Source organism: Channa argus, chromosome 21 (assembly GCF_033026475.1).
Source record: "Channa argus isolate prfri chromosome 21, Channa argus male v1.0, whole genome shotgun sequence".
NCBI lineage: Eukaryota > Metazoa > Chordata > Actinopteri > Anabantiformes > Channidae > Channa > Channa argus.
In genome coordinates, this window is record NC_090217.1 from 10,080,358 (window position 1) to 10,086,392 (window position 6,035).

Consider the following 6,035-nt stretch of genomic DNA (forward strand, 5'->3'; position numbering starts at 1 on the left):
CTACACAACTTAAAGTTTTGAACAAATTCACCTTTTGTAAAAACTTGCCAGTCCAACAACCCACAGCAGAGATGGACTGCAAAGAAGTTATGTCTTGAATCTTCATAATTTCCTTTTTGTTTATTTGAATGTTTGAGTAAAAAAATCATTCTTCACTGCACATATGATGCTCCTGCTCAAATGAGTATGAAATGTTCAGACCCATAAAAGACATATTTTCTGTGAAGTGGACACTTTCTAAATGTATCATTTCACACACACGCACACACATACACACACACACACACACACACACACACACACACACACACAAAAAAAAATACAGTCTGGCATAATTGGCATCTTTGGGAACGCTGGGATCTCCGAATACACTTCTGTGGCTTTGAGCGATCCTGAGCTGCACAGCATGAAGTCAGATGGAGACACTGAATGCTTTTGTACACCAGACAGACAGCAGTCCTGTGAGAAATGCAGGAAAATAAACACACATTCCCACTGCCCTTCTATTTCCTGTTTGCATGTGCTGTTTTTGACAGTAGCAAACAATCAGCTTCTCTTGAACCTGTCTGTGTGATAGTGTGTGGGTTTGCATGTTATTTGAATTCCAGTCGATACTCGTGTCTCTTTCCCACAGCATTTATTGTGGCAGGTGATGACCTTGATTTTTTTTCCTACAGTTATCTGTAGTTTCACTGCAGCCCCTTGATGCTAAGAAAATTCAATTTTGTGCTAAATTGTTTGACATGTTTGATAAAAATCACAGTTGCTGATTCTACATCGTAATCTGTTCTTTGTTGCTCAATTAAGCAGCCTCTCAGAAAGCAATTTTGTAGACAAATGTCTTTACATGAGTCATAAATTTAATAAAACCCATTATATTGTTCTTTGTTTCTAGAGGGCTTAATTATAACAGCATTCATTTGTTCCAGTGTGTCTACGGTATATAGTATCAGTTAGAGCTAAACTCTGCAATTAATCCTCAACATATGGTTCAGCCGTGTGACAAACAAGCCGTGAGAGATTGATGTTTTCTTGCAGGCAGTGGGTTTGACAGATGCGTTCAGGATTTAGAACCTGTCCTCCAACCTACTGTCGTTAGTGGTGTAGTAAGGCTGCTGCTGAGGGTGTCACATCCATGATTTAACAGTGAACAAAAGATTGGTTATTCATCACAAAGTTAAGTGCAATGGAGCAGCCTCATCACTCACATGAATTTGCTGTTTTGTCGTGTGGATTCAGAAGTTGAGTTTGAGCCAAAACTTACGGTTTCTGTATAGAAGCTCAAAATAAGCAAAATCGACTTTCTTCTCTTAGGACGAGGTCTTCATGCATGAAAGAGGATGTCTCGTTAGCCAGAACAGCCAGCAGCAATACCTGATTTCACTGGCTTCATTAAGTGGAGAACTGCTCTTTGAGCCCTTTGTCACTTTAATCAGACTGTATAAGCTTTTTTGCACTAAAATCTTTTTATCTGCACTGTTTGTTCACTTCACTGGTGCACTCTGCCATGTGCCTTGTGGTGCTTTAATTTACTTTATTTTACTTAAAAATATTTTATTACTCTTTTACATGCCCTTATTGTATAGTTGTATTTTATATTTGATCTAGATTTTTAGGCTCTACTGTTAGTGTTATCTGTATGCACCATGGGTCTGAGAGTAACACAATTTCAATTCTCTGTATGTATGTACTGTACATGTGGAAGTACTGAAAGCTGACTTGACTTAACTAAACACCACCAAATTAAAAACTAGCGTTTTTCTGTAGATTCTGTAGATTGTGTTTACATCCAGGAGCTGCCACATGTAAATGTTGTGTAGCTATTTTTACAGAAAAAAAAGCTTTCTGAAGAATGTGGTGAAGCCACGTTTCAGTAAAATTACACAAAGCCACTGGGGCATAATAAGTATTTTTAGTCCTTCTGTTTGGGTTCTGTTTTTCTGTCTTTTGTATTTGTATGCATGATGTCTGTGTTTTGGACATTGTCTTTCAAACACAAAATATGAACATTACCTTCATTAGCTGTAGACAATCATTTGATATTTTCTACCTATAGGTGTAATGTTACAGCTTTTATTGATTCATGGCAGCAGATTTACACACCACAGCTTTTAATAAATATCATGTTTTAAATGTTGCAACCAGATTGATTAAATTCCTGCTTCAAATAAGGAACATAAGGCTTCACATTTAGGCTTTGTAATGGATTTTTGAATAGCTGCTGCAACTTACAAAAGACCTTCACAAATAAGACGTTACAGTAAAATACAGTAGTATAGCCAAATATTATGTCAAAACATCTGCTAAATTTGTTAAATATATAGCCATCTGTCGTTGAGACTGAACAATATAGTTCTTCTGCTTTTTGAATAAATTTAATTATGGTCTTGTAATAAACACATTAGCTTGACAGCTGACAACTTGTCTCAACTTATTCCAGCCTCTTATCTCTCCTGCTACTTTAGCCATAAATCAGTTTTTTTAATGCTGGACATAAGAAATTATTCACCACGTTCCTCATCTTTTCATATTTTCCTCTGACAAACTCTTGAGATTTGTGAAACGTGAAATTGCAAGGATCTTTCACGTTTTCTTTTGTGACGTCTGGTATGTCCTTTGCCATAAAGTCAAGAAGCCAACTCTTTGCCCATCTTATGTCGGTACCAAGAAACTAGAATCAAACTTTTAATCCTTTTAATATTTGCTCCAACCAGCTTTCCCTGTACCAGTTACGACCCCTGATTGACCCCAGTCAGTCAGGCCGGTGCACTCAGACACTGAAATACTCAGAATTTCATGAGCACTCCAGTTTTCATGCCGCCTCCCTTTTCATGGTCCTTATCCGTCTTGACCTGTCTGCTGTGTTTGGCACTGACCACTGAAACAACTCTTTGGCACCACTGCAGTCTGTCATCTCATAATTTAACTCGACCTGCTGACTGCATCTATCAGGTTTTATTGCTGAGGTCCAGCAGAGTTTAGTCTTTGGCTCTGTGGTTCATTTGCTTCCAGCCAAACCACTGCTGATATGACTTGTCTCTACAAAGATTAGGCTGCCCCATCGCTCCTGAAGTGAGGTTCACTTCTACTTTCTGTCTAAAGCTTTGAACCTTCAGGCTGACAGTAAGTCACTCCAATAGCAGCAACGTGACTAGTTGTTGTCATTTTTCTCATTTGTACTGGAACAGGCTTATTTGCACGCTCGTAGCTGCACAGACTCAACACATTCTGCTTTGTCTGGGGACATCTTCTAACTGGTAAGACCTTTGTCCCACTTTCAGAAAGCCCTTCTTATTCCAGCTCCCCTCTCAAGGAGAAAACTTTAAAGAATGCTGCTTCCCTGAACTCAGTAATATTTGCTCAGTTAGCATCAGTTGATGACAGAGTATCTAACAAATGTAGGTGTTTTTAATTACTCAAGCTGTACTTTGACTTTTGACGTCTTCTGCTGCTCCCCAAGAAAGGGATTAACTCAAACACAAAGGCAAGTAAGCAACGGGGCTCAAATTGAACATGGATTCCTTCAAAACAATGCAAAGATGCCAGAAAGGCAAGATATGCTTTATTTGGTTTGGCTCCAAACACAGACAGAAACATATTAAAAGAACAAATGTAAAAGTCAGAAATCAGAAGGAAATGGGCACACAACACCCCCTGAGCCACACAGTAACCATGTGCTCAAGCAGACTGAGGCTTTTTAAAAACTCAGCTGAAGGCAATGTCTCCTAACCAGCAGGCAGCTGAGCTCGTTAACATCGGGTGGAGAAGAAAAAACTTTTAATCTTCTCAAACTCTGTTTGTTAAATCAGAGGGATAAATCGGAAAACAGCATGATTTGTCATTTAGTTTTTTGGCTTTACACACAGTAAAATGCAGTTTGTTCGTGTTATTCATGTCTTCCAGCCCGGCATCAGACAAGACTAAACCCAAGTCTAATTATTTTTGATATGATTAATAATATTTTCATATTTTCATTTTGTTTAGCAGCAGCGTTAGGAATCTCATTGAAATTCCTCCAAATGACTTTTGGACAAATTCACACTGGTTTATTGTTAAACTCACAATGAAGTTGAAAACAGATACAGATTTTGAAAAGTTAAACAATATAAAAAAAATAAAATAATAACGCTAAATAAATATTTTTAAAAACATTAACTTTTCATGGATATTTTTTGTATGAACTATATCTTATTAATGTCAAATATAAAAATGTATAAAGTGAATTATATTACCCTATTTCTGTTATTTCTCCTCATTAAACATGTCGTATATTATAAATGGTAAAGGGTCTAGGAGCTACAGTATGTGTTTATGTTTTACAGTTTTCTTTGAACCCAGATTGCTTATACAATTACTAACAGATCTAATTACATTTAAATTTCCACTAATTTTAAAATTAATACACAACTCAACTACAATATTTTACATCAGTGGTTATCAGACAATACTGTCAGTGTAAAGTTAAAAAAAACTGGCTTCCTTTCATTTTGTTTTCCAATGATCTGTGAAAGAACCCTTTCTTTCTCTTTGTGGATCAAACATGGTCAAACTGTTTTATGACAACCCACTTTGCTCCATAGCAAACAAACCTGTTCTCATGTGTCTCAACACCCGTTACCATCAGCTATTTTGGTGTTTTAAGCATACTTTATGCTAGAATCCCTAAGGCCTCAGAGTACTTTTCCTTCACATTGACAAGAAGAGTTACTTATCTTGGGCAGTTTTTAACTAACTTAAATGATCTATTATTGCCACATTGCTGCAGTCCTCCACTTCATTATGAAAGGATGAAGCTTTTATTGTGAAATGGAAAATCTGAGCAATTCTCAGAGTAACATGATCTGTGGTGACACAAGTGAGCTATTGTTATAAGGATTTGGCTTCTTCAGAGCTTTTGCACCCAGACCAAGGCTTGGAAATCATGGACTTTGTCACCAAAATAGAACATAAAGTGGGTGAATTGGAGATTTCTTTTTTTGTGTAGAGCTTAATTTCTCAAATAGAGAGAACTGGGGTTTATTCTCAGAGCTGAAACACCTAAAACGTGGAACAAAGAATTGAAACATACTATTTGAAGACAAAATTATTGAATAAAGAAAAAAAAGTCAATATAATGACTTACTAACTAACAAGATAATATTACTCTCTCAAAATAATGAAAGACTTTGGGCAGCACGGTGGTGGAGTGGTTAGCGCTGTCGCCTCACAGCCAGAAGGTTGTAGGCCTTTCTGTGTGGAGTTTGCATGTTCTCCCCATGGGTTTCCTCAGGGTTTCCTGGTTTCTTCCCACAGTCCAAAGACTGTTAACTCTAAAATTGCCCATAGGTTTTAATGTGCATGGTTGTCTGTCTTTGTGTCTCTCTGTGTTGGCCCTGAGAAAGACAACTTGTCCTGGGTGTACCCCTCCTCTCACCCAATGAAAGCTGGTATAGGCTTCAGCCACCCCCCTAAACAGGATAAGTGGTTACAGATAATGGATCGATGAAAAAATAATATTATCTTGTACTAAAAATTTTTGTAACTCAAAATAATTTAATACTTTCTCAAAATTATGACTTAGTAACTTAAAATAGATACTTTCACAACATTATAAGTTTGTGACACAAAGTCATTATTTTCTGGGTTTTGACTTAGGTCTAACATATGCAGATTATGAGAACATTATTCATTATTTTAAGTTACTAAGTCATTATTTAAAGATCAGAACCTTTTTTTCTCCCAGTGGTGGAAATGAGGTCCAAGTACCATTTGAGGACAGTTATAAAACTGAATCTTTTCTCAGTTCTTCATGAGGAAGACTGAGCAGTCACGTTAATGTCACACCACTGCCATCTGCAGGACATGTTTACAACAAACCTGCATTTTATTTATCTGCTCCTAAAATTCCTGTAATATTTTTACACATTCTAATTTTAAATACACATCAAAACTGTCTTTCTCTGCTTTTAGTTTCCAGTGTTGCTCAACACAAGGCCAGAAACTAGCAGAAAAAACATATCAGTGTTCAGAAGCTGCAATATGTCTAAGTACATGCA